This window comes from Sciurus vulgaris (assembly GCF_902686455.1).
Source record: "Sciurus vulgaris genome assembly, chromosome: 6".
NCBI lineage: Eukaryota > Metazoa > Chordata > Mammalia > Rodentia > Sciuridae > Sciurus > Sciurus vulgaris.
The window spans coordinates 111,114,096-111,129,462 of NC_136466.1; positions in this window are offsets into that span (position 1 = coordinate 111,114,096).

The following is a 15,367-nucleotide window of genomic DNA, read 5'->3' on the forward strand; positions in this document are numbered from 1 at the left end:
CAAAATGAGTCTCTCTTTTATGCCTTCCCCCAGCCACCCAGTTACTCCTTCTGGAGGCATTTATAAGCATCCATTTATATATCTACATATACACTGTAAATATTTAATCTATATGTAATTTTCCCCAATTCAGTTGAAACATACACAATGCAGTTCACATTACTTTAAAATTTTAACAACATACCGTACCTTTAGTTTTATATCAGTACACATAGAACTGCCTCTTGTAAAATATGCACATAAAAAAATTTCTGACAGAACAAAAGGGTATATGATGAAAAGAAAATCTCCATTCTTTTCAGAGCTCAGTCAACTTTCTTCCAAGGGAATGACCTGCATTAGAGTTCTCCATAGAAATAGAAACAATGGGATATATATTGTGCAAGATGAAGGAAACCAAGAAGTCCTATGATCTGCCATCTGCAACAGGGAGAACGAAGGAAACCAGTGGTTTTCAATCTGAGTCCAAAGTTCTGAGAATTGGGGGTGGGGGTAGAAACTGCTGGTCTAAGTCTCAGAATCTAAAGATACAAGAACCAAAAGATTTGATGTTCAAAGACAGGAGAAAATGGACATTCCAGCTCAAGAAGAGAGAATTCACTCTGCCTTTGCCTTTAAAATTGTTCTATCCAGACCTTCAACAGACTAGCCATTGTTATTTGAATTTTCGTCATTGTTGTTGTGTACTGTAAAACCTAATCATAACTAACGTGATCCCTGTAATCTAGGTGGGCTACTCCTCTCACCTTTGCATGAATGCTACATACTTCTGGAGCACTATCAGCTTCTGGGAAATGTGGATTTTAGTTTTCCAGCTCTGCAGTCCTGAAGGCATCCTAGAAGGAGGATGGAGCAGAGGGTGAGGGAGCAGACTGATCCAATGTTCTTTACCGAATGGTCTGTACATTGTTAGGTACTGGTGTATGCACAAGCTCAGTTGTAAACAGAGGAGAGCACACTGTACTTGCCGTTCTGTATTTCGGTTTCTCCACTGATGATGTGTTAGCGATCACCTCATCTTGGTATGTGGTTCATTTTTTTTATGCTGATTTCCTATATCACTGTCTAGGCATGCCATCATCAGTGTAACAGTCCCCTATTGATGGGCTTTTATGTGGTTTTCAGTTCCTTGTAACTGCAAGCAATCCCATTCTAAGGACTTATTTAAGCTTTTGTGAATTTGAGGAGTGTATCTCAGGATAAATCAACATGGATTACTCTGCTACAGGAGAGCAAGTCTTCCCCTGCCCCAAACTCCTTATCTGATAACTCCTCATCCTGGAGCTCCTCTTCACTTAAGGTAATGCTATCTGCCCTGAAGAACTTCTCCTTACACATCTATGGTGCTCAGTATTCTACCAAGCAGTTGATAACTGCAAGTGGCAGGTGATATTATTATTCCACTCTTAGGCGAGGCAAAAAGTTTAGGTGGCTTGTCCAAAGTCACACAATTGGCTAGTGGCAGATTTGGATTTGAAATCAGGTTCTTAGCTTCAAAAAGTATATATTTTCAACGAGTACATGAATAGCATTTTATGTTCTAAAAACATAGAGTACATCCTTATTCACTTTTGTATTCCTGATAAAACACAATGCAGCTTTGTATTCACGATACATAGCTGGTGCTTAGTAAATGCGTGCTAAATCAATGAATTCTTACTGGATCCTGCTTTGCGGTTAACATGAATAAGTAATTTAAGTACTGTGTGCAAGATACAATGTATATATTTTCACTTTGCTGTGAAATGCAACTCAAATAGAAAATGTTTCTGGAAGCAGCTCTATTGCCTATTGAGAATTTCTGTCACATGAAATCGAAATCTGGCATTAGGATAGCCTACGTCAGCCACCAGTAGCCCACAAGGTGGCAGTATTATTTTGAAAACTGAGAAGACTGCCTTTCCTCAGCCTCTGATGAATTAAATTGATGTTCCCAAAGAGTAATGAGAGTTCTTTCAGAATTTTTTTTTGCTTATTGCTATATTGACAAAGTGGGTTCAAAGAACATCTGGTGATGCTAGTAAGTGCTAGCCAGATGTCTGGAAATGAATCTAACCAAAACTCTATATAAATTAAATAAACTGTCCAACAACATAGAATAATGAAGAGAACATGAGCTATATAATCCTGAGGAAATCCCAGATTCCACATTTGTTAAATGGTGCAAATATTACCTTCAGTGAAGGATTGTTTTGAGAATAAATGCAATGATTTATGAACTTGTGATTGCAGAAAGTCAAATGGCCCTTTCCCAGTTGGAAGCTATTTCTTAGATTACCTGATTATTAACATCATTTGGATCTCTGAGGTGAATTAAACTTTATTTTTTATTATTATAAAAGATGTTTTTTAAATAAATGAATAAAAATATCATGTGGCGGTGTAACTGATTCGAGACTGATCACTTACAAGAATTTTGAAAGTAAATGATGTGATTTGCAGTAGGTACAAATAAGAGATTAATCAGTCATGCATGAAAGTTAGATGTTAGTTCTTACTGGATCATTGTATTATCATAGTAGACATTTTTAAAAACATTGTTTATGTCTTTAAACATTTATTAATGCAAATTTTCCTTTTTTCAAATTATTAACTATATGATTATTGACCAAAGAATTAAAAATATAAATTGTGTTAATTTAATGAGGTTGGCAATTTTTATGCAGGGGAGTTCAGGGGATTGAAATCAGGGGCACTTGGCCACTGAACCACATCCCCAGCCCTATTTTGAATTTTTATTTAGAGATAGGGCCTCACTGAGATGCCTAGTGCCTCTTGCTGAGGCTGACTTTGAACTTGCAGTCCTCCTGTCTTATCTGCCTGAACTGCTGGAATTACAGGCATATGCCACCGCACCTGGTCAGCAATTTTGTATAAGTATTACTTACTGTAAGGCGGTGGACCCATATAAGAGATATATTCTTGACCAAGTGATCCAAAAAAATGTTAATGCATGAATTAAAAGCAATTTCCTCATAAGAAACAAGTGAAAAGAAGTGACCATATTTTTTTTTTTTCTTTTACTGTTGCCCATTGAGGAGGGAAGATTTTGTGACTTGCCTGCTTAACCCATTCTTGTGTTCCAGTGGGACTAGATCTGGGTTATAACAAAGATCTGGGAAAGAACAAAATAGATGATTTGCTGTATTATATATTGATGATAGCATATGGATTTTCTTATTATTACATATTTTCTAAAAGAAGACTTTTAGTTTATACACATGATTTTCTACTCCAAAATCATTACCCATAGACTTAAACATAACCCAATGGTTTTATTAACTTATGAGTACAAGCTAATTTAAATAGGATAAATCAGTAACCATTAATGATAGAAAATTGGGTGGTCAACTTTAAGATCATGTATAATTCTTTAACAGTAAGTATAAGAGTGATGAATTTGGAAAATTATAGATAACAATAATAATAATGGCTAACACTAATACTAAGCTTACCTAGACACTGTTTTCTTCAATGTATGTATATCAATTTATTTAATCACAACAACTCCAAGGGTAGGTGCTATTACTATCTCCACAAAAATTTCAGGTTTCACAAGTACATGTTCTATACCATGTAATTAGTAACAAACACAATTAGAAACAAGTAACAAGATGTAACTATCAGAGTTTAATTAATTTATAAGAATCCTTGACAAAACTTTACACAAATATATTTTAGAAACTGCATTAGATGGATACTTTATTTTGGGAAATATAAATGAACCAATAAATCTCACAGGGAAAAAAAAAAAATTGAAACAGACTACTGAATGGGAAAGTCATAAAGAAGGTAATCCCAGAAACCGGGGACTCAAATGTTTTAGTAGTGAATTCTTTCAAACTTTCAAGGAACAGAAAATTCTGATGTTATTTAAACTGATCTAGAACTTGGAGAAATAAACTTATACCAGCATTTACTGAAACCAGCAAAACACAATTACAGACATGACAAACTTCTCCTCCCCTTCCTCCTCCTCCCTCCTCCTCCTCCTCCTCCTCCTCCTCTTCCTTTTTGGTACTATTTTCCTAAGTATTTCCTTTTCCTTCTGGGGAACAGTTCTTCATCCCACTGGATTGGATTTACCCTCAGGGTTCCAGAGTGCTCCTTCCTTTGGCAGGATTATATACCCCTATCTGTTGGGGCCAGGAGTAGTCTTGTCATTTGTCTTGGCCAGTGAAATAAGGGCAGAAGTGACATCATACAACTTAGAAGCAGAAGCTGAAAATTCTGTTCATGGTTCACCATATCCTCACCTCTGCCAGGAGGACCAAGGGCATGCCAGATTAGCTGCTTTGTCCATTTCCTCTCAGAAGGAAGAAAGATGGCATGGAACAGGAACATAGCAGACCCTTGCTGGACATGGGATATGAGCAGAAATTAAACGTTTCACACTATCAGTTACTAAAATTTGGAAGCCACAGGCAATGGTACATGCTTGTAATCCCAGCTATTCAGGAGACTGAGGCAGGAGGATTGCAAGTTCAAGGCCAGCCTGGGCAACTTAGAGAGATCCTATCTCAAAATAAAATGAAAAGGGCTGAGGATATAGATCAGTGGAAGAGCACTTGCCTATCATGTGTGAGGTCCTGGACTCAATTCCCTGTCTTAAAAATAGTAAATATATAAATAATGAATTTTAAAAATTGAGTGCATATTTAATTTTGTCAGAAATCTCCAAATTTTCCTCCAGAAAAAATAGTAAATATATAAATTAATGAATTTTAAAAATTGAGTGCATATTTAATTTTGTCAGAAATCTCCAAATTTTCCTCCAGAAGCATACCACTTGCATACAATATATGAGAGTGCCCATTTCCCTAAGGCCTTGACAACACAATGACTTGTCAAGCTTTTTAACTTCTGTTTATCTGATAGATGAGAAAGGATCTCTTAGTAATGCTTTAATTTAAAATTTTCTAATTATGAGTGAGTTTGGACATTTTCATGTTTTCTATGAATTGTTAGTTCCTGTGCTTTTTCCATTTTTTTCTATCAGGCTTTTAATTTTGTCCCTTGATTTTTAGATGTTCTTTGTATATGAGGGATATTAGCCTTTTTTCCCGTGTTATACAGATTTTCTTCAATTTGTCTGTGTTCTTTAGACTTTGGTTATGGTGCTTTCACCATACAAAGTTTTATTTTTATGTATTTGAATCTTTGTCAATCTTTTCTTATATTGCATCTAGAGTCTGAGTCATGGTTGGACTTAAAATGAAAGTTCTACATGAAGATAAATATCTCAGAATTTTTATTTTCTTAAACTCTCTGTGTTTCCTGAAAAAAATGTCTTCCTCAAGTGTCAGTTTTCATGGTTGCCTCTAAGCAAATAAGGCAATGATACCAAAAGTTTTGGTAGTTTTAAGATTAACAGAGGTTTACTTACTTATTTTTTTAAGTTATATTTTTGGTTAATAGATAAGTATGTGCTGTGTGCACTTGGGAGGATGGGCAGGTTTATTTGTAGGTCTCTAATGTGTCCTAGACTAAGTTTTGTATTTCCAGGAAGTGTGTCTGGTTCCTTCTGGATTAATTGGGCTTTAAATGTGAGATGAGGAGGGGGAGGTGGTTCCCTCCATGGGCTGTGTCTCTTAGGACAAGGTATGACTATAGGGAGATGACTCTGGGAAACATTGTTGATGAACCTTTATAGAACACGCTCGTACCTCCGGACCTTCACCCTCACTGTTCCTCCCCCATGGGTGTGTCCAGAGGCATACTGGTTCAGGTCTGCTCAAAGGTCACCTCTCCTTTGCATGAGGAGGTCTCCTCTGACCCACATATTTAAATTTGCAACTCTCCCTCCCCACTTTCTTTTCCCTACACCTGATATACTGCATACTTATTTCATTTATTTATTTAGTATCTAACCTTCTTCATGGGAATGTAAGCTCATGGGGACAGGAATTTTTGTTTTGTTATTCCTATATTGCCAACACCTGCCACAGTGCCTGGCATGTAACAATATATTATTTTATCAATATTATATTATTATCAATATTATTCCTTAATGAATATTGAGTGAATGATGGAGAAGATATTTTAAAAGATATTAAAGTAACCCACAGACACTCTAGAAAGGCCACAGAATTAGACTTGGAGTCTACACAGTAGGGGTAATGCCCAGATTTATTGCTGACTCTCTGGGGGAGCCCCACTGCTGCCAGTAGCAGTAGGGAGCATCTTGTGACTTGTATGCTGGGCATTAGGACCCTCTGCCAATGTTACTTCTAAAACCTTGGGAGTTCTCATAGATAGTATCTCTACTGTTCTTGCCAAAATTGATCCCAAAAGACTCTATCCCTCTCTTTCTCTTTGAAATTGAGTTCTTAATGGAGTGCATCTGATAGGAAGAACTAGGTCACATAGCAGGTTCATAAGCAAAAGAGTGGGAAAGTGAGTCTCCAGTCCTTACTTCTACCAGAACTCCAAAGTAGGAAATTGCTAAACACAGGAAGCTTGTCCAAAAGACAGAGGGGGAAAAACAAAGTAAAGAGTCCGTTAAAGTATGGTCAAAAAGTAGGTATGAGCCCAGGGCTCAAGTCAAGAGGTAAAGCAACAGGCCTCAGAAGATGACCTGTTGGCATAAGATAACACCGGTCCAGTGAGATGTCTCAAAGGAAGATCTGTGGACAATGGAGTCAGGGAAGAGTCTGCAAAGTTGTCTTCTAGAAACAGTGATTTATTCCTGATTTCTTCTTTAAAACATTACCACCTTTAAATATTAGGTCATGTGATGCTAATTTAGTAAAGAAGACAAACCATTTCATTAGTAACGAATATTAAGTGGTGACTCAACTTAGGTATGCTGTGGCTACCAAGAAATGCAGGTGATTAGTTTTTGGGGTGGTCAAGAAACCCTGAAAAGTTAATGCAATTGGGTGAATATGGACAAATATATATTATTTGAGGCTGAAATCTGAATTTTTCTAAGATTCTCAAATCAAAGATAATCCGCCTACTGAACCTTTAATGATTTAATCGAATTTCACAGACAGATCATTCTTTTACACTTACTCAAATCTAAAATGCTGTGCTTGGCAACATTTACAAAGGAGGACAGAATAAACTTTCATTCAAGTGGATCATATTAGTTGGAGAAAACTTATGTACATTCAACAAATGAAAGATACCAAGTTTCCCTCTTCTGTTGCCAAGAACACAGATTTGGATCAGCATTGTTTAACTTACAGAGAAACAATTGCATTTCGATGCCAACGGAAAATCAAATATGTGTTTGGTATGATTAATGATACTTTTGCACTTGGAGCTTTAATCTTGTGGTGTGGTGTTTACTTATTATGGTTTATGCAATTTGTCATGAAATCAACATCAAAAGTGAAAGTCAAACTGCAGGGGGCTAGAAGTTTTAGAGCATACCATTTCCATTCTTTCTTAAATACTTTTCACCAATTTCTCATTGCAGTTTATGTTGTGTTTGTTCTAGAAGAATGCAATGTCTTATACTTAGGAACAGGTTGAAGGCTTTATCTAATATTTGTTACCTAAGTCATTTTATTGGCATATTTCCACAGAGCCAAAATGACTGGCACAACAGATACTCAGTTATATTAAGTGTGATTGGTTTTGAGAGTGATGATGAGTGTGATTTGGTTATAATATGTTTAATAATCCTTTTTTTTTTATTACTTTGTGCTAGGGATCAAACCCAGAGCCTCATGCATGATAGACAAGTGCTCTACCTCTGAGTTACATCCCAAGCCCCAATACTGAGTAATCTTGGAGCATATTAGCAGTGTTCAAGGGGATTAATAGAAATTATTTGTAAAATTGGTAATAGAAACTATAAGACAGTATTGTTATCTATGAGGGCAAATGTGAAGACTCCTAGAAGGGCCAACACCATTCCAGGTTTCTTCTTACTTGGTTTGTTTATCCCCTTGGTCACCTGTTGCAGTTCCATTGACTCTTCCTGCTCACCTCCTTTTTCTGTACTTTCTTATGCATCAGGAAGCACAACTAATTCTGAAAATCTCAAATTTTAAAAGATCACTGAGTGTGGTGGTGCATGTCCTCAATCCCAGCTACTTAGGAACTTGAACAGGAGGATTGCATGTTCAAGGCCAGCCTGAGCAACTTAGTGAGACCTTGTTTCAAAATAAAATAAAAAGGGAAGGGGATGTAGTTCAGTGGAAGAGCACTTGCCTTGCATATGTAAGGACTTGGGTTCAATTGACAGTACCAAAAATTAAAATAAAATATAAAGACAAGAACATTTTTTGTTTGTAGGCTGCACGTTAAAGATAAACTATGAAGTGCCTTGATTTGTCACATGTCTATTTTTTGGAGCTTTCATCTAGAGCCCCAGGGACCCCATTTCATTGTTTAGGAAAGTCATCTACTAATATGTCTGGGTAGAATGGAAAAGAGAGAATTTAAGAATGACAAAGTAGGTTTTTTCTGTTAGAAAAGTTGGAGTCTGAATGGGAGTATACATTTTCCATATTAAGGAAGGCTACCATGCCTCTGGCTCCTGGGCTTGAGAAAAACCATATATCAGGTGGGTAGAAGGGAAAATAGCAAAGGATCCAAAGAGTAAGAGTCTGTAGTCTCTAAAGGAAATCTTAAATAGGGGCCTGTTGGACAATGTTTCTTCTTGTTCCAGACTCCAGAGATAATTAATAAGCCCTTCTTATAGGGTGAGGAGTTGAGGTATCATTGAGGCCAACATTGTTTATTCAACAAACAGTTGCAAAAAGAAATAATTTGCTACTTTATTTCTTCTGCAAGATCTTGTATAAGGCCTTAGGGAACCCAAGATGCCTGAAATATACTCCTATATGTAGCAAATGTCCAGTTGAGGAAGGAGGAAAGTCACATGGTAAATCTGGTTATCCAGAAATGTACAGAGGGCTGTGATTGTGGCTCCATGATAGAGTGCCTAGCATGAAGCACTAGTGAGGTACTGGTTTCAATCCTCAGCACCACATAAAAATAAATAAAACAAAGGTATCATGTCCATCTACAACTTTAAAAAAATGTACAGAGTAAGGAGGTAAGTGTAAATAAAGGTACCTAATCCAGATTGGCATGGGTAGTGGAAGTGTTGGAGAAAGTTTTCTGGAAAGAACCTGAGCTAAGGCTTAGGAGATCAATAGAAAAACATTGAGACCTGTGATAGTGTTACCACAATTCATGTGGCTGAGTAGAGCAAGGAGACAGGAGAGCTGGAGGGGGGTGGAGCCAGGTGGATCAGGGTTGTAGTGGTCAGCCCAGTAACTTGGCTAGTTCAACGGGAAAGAGGCACGTGTTTGCTGTGATCTTCTGAAGCTCACTGCAGGAAGGTTTAGGGTGTTGATTAAGTGTATGGGCTGGTTCTAAATCTGGTCTTTACCATCCATTAACTGCTTTCTTGATAAAATAGACATAGTGCTAGTATCACATGGCATTGTGGTGAGGATTAAATGAGTTAAAAATCTAGAACAGAGTCTGATATATGTTAAAGGCATTAGCTGCTATGGTTGAGATTCTGGGGCTGTCCTCCATAGTGTGATTCCTTTTAGGACGGGGCGACTCTGGTCAATGGCCAGTGAGAAAGTGGTTCCCCAGAATCCATTGTTAAGAGTAGCTCTTCAGGACACGCAGGTTGCACTGGTGTTTTTTGAGTCCAGAACCAGGAGGTATTACTTGGGGAACATTTTGCCCAATGGGAAAAGAGGGAACGGCTGAATCTGTACCTCTAAGGGTGAGGTCCAGGCAAGGGGAATGGGAGAAAGCTTCTGTCATGTGTCTTCCTGGGCTGAAGAATACCACTACTTCTGTCTATCCATGGGATAGCAGTTGAACAGGGGAACTCATGCAGCACAGATGCATGCCAGGTACAATATGTTGCCGTGTAGATTTTTTGAATACATGAAAGAAATCATGTCCCTTTTCATTTTGTTACTTGATGGCACCAGTGTGCAAATGTCCAGAGACAGGGAGAGGACAAAGATAAAAGGATAGGAGTAGCAGAAGAGCTATGCTGCTGAAAGTTTAGGGCAGGATACCCTGCATTTAGAAATTTGATCTTTGGAAAACAGGAGATGGTCTGAGGAGCTTTTGCAGAAGCTTTTATGCTTCTTACATCATGACCACCCATGGAAGAGGTTGAGCTACATAGCTAGATGCAGGTGGACTCCCAGGAGGAGGGGGCACATGATGAGACCAATAGGCCTGAATGTATCTCCATGCTTGGTATAGAAAATGGACCATCTCCTCTGAGTCTTTGCCAGGAAACCTTCTAACACAGGCCCGCTGGCCATAGTGTGTTTAAAAGGAGCGTTGCTAATACAAAGCATACATATGAAATTATAAAACATGAAAAAAGAAAAGAAGCAACAGTTATTAGGTGTCTAGCATCTCAGAATTTCAACTGTGCCCAAAGAGAATCCTACAAAGTCAATTACCATCCCCAGGAATGGTTGGGTTCCTATAGTTTCCCATCTGTCTCTGGGGTAAGATGATAGGCCAGCGTGTTAGCTTTTTGTCATGATGACCAAGGTATCTGACAGAAACAAATTACAGGAGGAAAGCTTGGCTCAGTTTCAGAGATTCAGTCAGGGTTCAGGCTGCTCCATTGCTCTGGACTTGAAGTAAGTCAGAATATCATGGCGGATGGGCGTGGCAGGGGAAAGCAGCTCAGTTCAAAACAAACTGGGGAGCAGAGGCTGGGGAAGAGAGGCTGGGCACAAGAAATACCCTTCCAGGGCATGTCCCCAATGACCTACTTCCTCCAACTAGCTCCCACTCCCTAGTATTCATCACCTCCCAATAGTGCATTCAAATTATTAATTTATCACATGGATTACTCCACAAAAGAGGTTAGAAATCTTATGATTCAATCATTTCCTAAAAGCCCTATCTCTGCACATTGCTATACCAGGGACTAAGCCTTTGACACACAAGTCTTTGGGGGTCACTTCATATCCAAACCACAACAGCCAGTCATCCATTCCCTGGCACACAGGCTTGCTTGCTGCTGGCTTCTAGAGCTCTCTTGAAGACCTGAAGCTGACCTTCAGTTTTCTGGAATGGCATTTGGTATTGTGTTAGACACTGGGTGGGGTTCATACAGAGATAAGGATGACATGCCCCTACTCTAAATGATCTTACTATCTTCCAGGCATGATAGAATGAATGAAGTCTGCCACTTGTAAATTCCTACCTCAGTACTGGGCTCTAATCCTCAACACAGTCTCAAAAATGCATCTAAGATTCATTTGGTGGTCTTCATTTTAAGGGTGAAGAAAGTGTGTCTCAGTGAGTTAAAGTCACTTATCAAAGGAAAACATAGTCAGTTCTGTCTAATGACAAAATCCATGCTGCTCTTTCTACTCAAGCACAGTGCCTCTTAACCAGCAAAATGATAAACACTAAGGCACAATGTGATCTTACTATTATGATGTCTTCAAAACACTGTGGTTATATGAATGAGAAGGGAGAAGGCTGATTCTATCACCAATGTCAGACCAGAAGTCTGTTCTGTGTTAGTGTAAGGGAGACAACTGAGTGTTACATACTAGACCTCTCTATAAAGTTGGACAAGATTGCAAATGGGTAAATTGAGCTGGGCCAAATAATTAGCTATTTTTAGGAGTAAGCAGCTACTGGTAATTTTCTCATTTATTTTTTATTTATTTATGCTTTAAAATATTTACTTCTCTACCTATTTCTTTATGGATTATAAGTAATTTGCTAATTTACTTAAAATTTGAACTCTTTTGACTATTTTGTTTTCAAAAACCTTAATATAAACAAGTTATTTGGCAAAGATGGTGAGCAGTACTTTACTCTTAGAAATCTTATATTAATAGGAGAGCAATGCTCCAGTCTAACAGCATGCTTCCTGCCTCCTGTAATGGATAGGGGTAGCCAGTGAGATGTAAGTAGAGGATGCTGGGTGAGGCTTCTAGGGGAACTCTTTAAAGGAGGCTTCCTGGGTGACGTATGTCTATTTTCCCTTGGTTTTTCCTCCTTTCTGCTGTGTGGAACATAGACATGATGGTTGGTGCTATAGAAACCATCTGGCAATTATGAAGCTAACTTGAAGATAGAAACCAGTACTAAAAATGATGAAGCAGGAGGGTAGAAGGAACCTGAGGCCCTCATGATGATGAAATTATTGAAATAGCTTAGGACTGTCTACCTCTGGACTCCTTTGAGATGATAGAAAATTAAGCCCTTCTTGATTAAGCCATTGTTATTTGAATTTTTGTTGTTGTTGTATACAGCAAAACCTAATCCTAACTAACATGATCCCTGTAATCTAGGTGGGCTACTCCTCTCACCTTTGCATGAATGCTGAATGGTCAGTCGAATTAAGACCTTCACTCTTGCTGATTGTCTGACTTACAATCTCCTTTCTGCCATCTTTCAACTCCCACTTGTTCCAGGAAGCATTCTTGGCCCCTCCAGCCTTCAGAGGTCTCCTCCTCTGAACTCCTAGGCCTTAACATACTGCACAATTTGGCGAAAGACTGTACCAGTGAGTACCAGTCATGACTGGCCATCTGTGTGGGCCTGCCTTTCCAACTCTGCTGCAAGCTCCTGAAGGACAGGGCAATGCCTTTTGCTTCTTGTATTCCTTATCTGAGTTATAGTCTTTCTCTAGCCAGGAATTTTCTTTCCTTTCATTCTAACTCCTGATAACCTGCTGCTTTTTTTCCAGAAGTATAATACAGGGAAAACCTTTTTCTTTCTGTATAATATTGTAAATGATTTTCTTGTTGCCATTGATTTTTCAAAATTACAGAAGAAACACATGCAGATTATTAAAAATACAATAATAAAGATGCATGTAAGTGCAAAGTTAAAGGGCAGTTCACTGACTCCTCATCCCCTTCTCTCTTGAGATAACCACTGTTGATATCTCCTTGAGTTGATTCTAGACCTGCTTCAAAGCACTTGCAAATATGTTTAAATTTGTAAATATTTTACAAATTGTTTTGTTTTTTGTGGTGCTGGGGATATAACCCAGGGCCTTGTGCATGCTAAGAGTGTGCTCTGCTGCTGAGCTACACTTCCAGTTCTTTCCTTTTAACTTATTTTTTTTTTAAATAAAATACATTCTCAGTAAATATGTTATTCTGCAACTTGCTTTGTCTCACTTAAGAGTCTATCCTGGAAATCTTTCCATGTTCATAAATCCAGAGCCACAAAATTATTTTTAAAACTTCATAATCTAGGTGTTCTATAATTTATCTAACAAAATAAGCATTTAAACAATTAGGTCATTGCCAAATTCTGCTGTTTCAAAGATGTTGTGTTGAGCATATTGTTGGGTATGTGGCTTCAAATCGTCACATGTATTTTGAGGATGAATCTTGTTTTTGTATGTAATTTTTTATTATTTGTTCTGTTTAGTTTTACATGACAGCAGAATGCATTTTGATTCATTGTACACAAATGGAGGAGGATAAATCTTTGAAATAGATTTCCTGAATCCTGAGTTTAAAAAAATTATATCTTTAATCATTATTTCACTCTCTTTTTCGTCTTCCTCTAGAGCTCTTTTCAGTGGGAAGTTGATTGAGAGTACTCTTGAAAATTTTAATTTTAATTTCTTTTTTCTATGCATTTGCCTTCTTTTTCTTTTGCAGTGCTGGGGATTGAACCCAGGGTCTTGTGCATGCTGGGCAAGTCTTCTGCCTCTGAGTTATACCCCCAGCCTCGTGCATTTGCCTTTTACAAAACTTTCTAGAATATTTCTCCAACTTTATTTTTTGACCCTCTGTCATATTTTTAATTTCCAAAAAAACTTTCTCATTCTCTGATTGTTCCCTTTTCATAGTGCCTTGTTCTTGTTTTATAGATATATATTTTCTTTTATACCTCTGGAGTTTATTAATGAGAATTTCTGCAGTATTCTCTCTTCTTCCCTGCATTGTTTTCTTTTTCTGTAGCTTTGTTTTAATTTCTGTAGCTAAATTACATAGCTTACTTTCGGACTCTCCCCATGTGTTGATATTTTTAAGACTTAGTAGTCCATTTTTGAGGGGATTCAGACACCAGTGGTTTTTATAGCTTCCCAAGTTATTCCAATGGCCTAGGGCAGGACACAGGCAGAGTGCGGCCTATGGGTCAAATCTGGCTCTCTGCTTGTTTTTGTAAAGAAAAGTCCTTTAGAACATAGACAAGTTTGTTCACATATCATCTATTGATGCATTTGTACCACAATGACTGGGTTGAGTGTTTATAACACAGACCAAATAGCCCACAGAATACAGCTATTCCTGGGTGTCTGAGGAAGATTGGTTCCTCCATCCAAAACAACAAAATCTGTGGATGACCAAGTTCTTTGCATAAAATGACTCTTTGGTACCCATTCTGCAACCTCCTTCTAAGCCCTGTTCCCCTTGTCTTTGTGGTCTCTAGTACAGCCCATTCTACTCTCAACTTCTGTGAAATCAGCTTTTTTTTTTTCTTTTTTAAAATTTATTTATTTTGTTATTGTAAACAAATGGGATACATGTTGTTTCTCTGTTTGTACATGGCGTAAAGGCATACCATTTGTGTAATCATAAATTTACATAGAGTAATGTTATTTGATTCATTCTGTTATGTTTTCCCTTCCCGAAATCAGCTTTTTAAATTCCCAAATAGAAATATTTGTCTTTCTGTACCTAGTTTATTTCACTTAACATAATGCCTTCCAGGTTCATCCATGTTGCCAGAAATGATAGGATTTCATTCTTTTAAATGGCTAAATAATATCACCTTGTGTATGTATGCCACATCCCCTGTATCTGTTCATCCATCAAGGAGTAAGTTCTACTATTCTACATCACAGAAGTGGGACTATAGTTTACAACAGTTTATTATATATTTTATGAAGAACTAGAAGAAAGGAGTTTGAAGCCCCTCAACACAAAGAAATGATAAATTGTTTAAGGAGATGAAAATATTGATTACTCTGGTTTGATCATTACATATTGTATGCATGTATTGAATTATCACACTAACCCACAAATGCATATAATTATTACATGTCAATTTAAAAAGCTCTAAAAAGAGTATTAGCATAGCACTTGCAGGTAACTTATGTGTATCCTTCCATATACTTTAAATCAACTCTAGAGTATTTATAATAATATAATGTAAACACTATGTAAACAGTTGTTACACTGCATTGTTAGGGAATAATGACAAGTCAACATCCACATATGTTTATTATAGGGGCAAGTGTTTGTTCTGAATATTATTTATTTATTTATTCATTTTAGATATACATGACAGTGTCATGTATTTTGACAAATTATACATACATGGAGTATAACTTATTCTAATTAGGATCCCTATCTTTTGGTTGTACACGATACAGAGTTTCTCTGTGGCATATTTACATATGAACAGTTATATCCTATTC